Genomic DNA, 486 nt, shown 5'->3' with positions numbered 1-486 from the left:
TGGGATGGGTTGAGATGGGATGGTGGGATGGGATGAGATATAGGATGAGATACAGGATGGGATGGTGGGATGAGATGAGATGGGCTGAGACGAGATACAGGATGAGATATGGGATGGGATGAGATGGGATGGGATGGTGGGATGGGATGAGATATAGGATGAGATATGGGATGGGATGAGATGGGATGGGATGGTGGGATGAGATAGGATGAGACAAGATATAGGATGAGATACGGGATGGGATGAGATATGGAATGAGATGGGATGGTGACATGAGATGATGGAATGAGATGGGATGGTGAGATGAGATGATGGGATGAGATTAAATGGGATGAGATGGGATGGTGAGATGAGATGATGAGATGATGGGATGAGATGAGATGGTGAGATGAGATGATGGGATGAGATGAGATGAGGTGGGATGGGATTAAATGGGATGGGATGAGATTAAATGAGGTGGGATGGGATGGTGGGATGAAATGGGAT

This window comes from Calidris pugnax, unplaced genomic scaffold, assembly GCF_001431845.1.
Source record: "Calidris pugnax isolate Ruff unplaced genomic scaffold, ASM143184v1 scaffold107, whole genome shotgun sequence".
NCBI lineage: Eukaryota > Metazoa > Chordata > Aves > Charadriiformes > Scolopacidae > Calidris > Calidris pugnax.
This window is presented reverse-complemented; position numbering follows the sequence as displayed.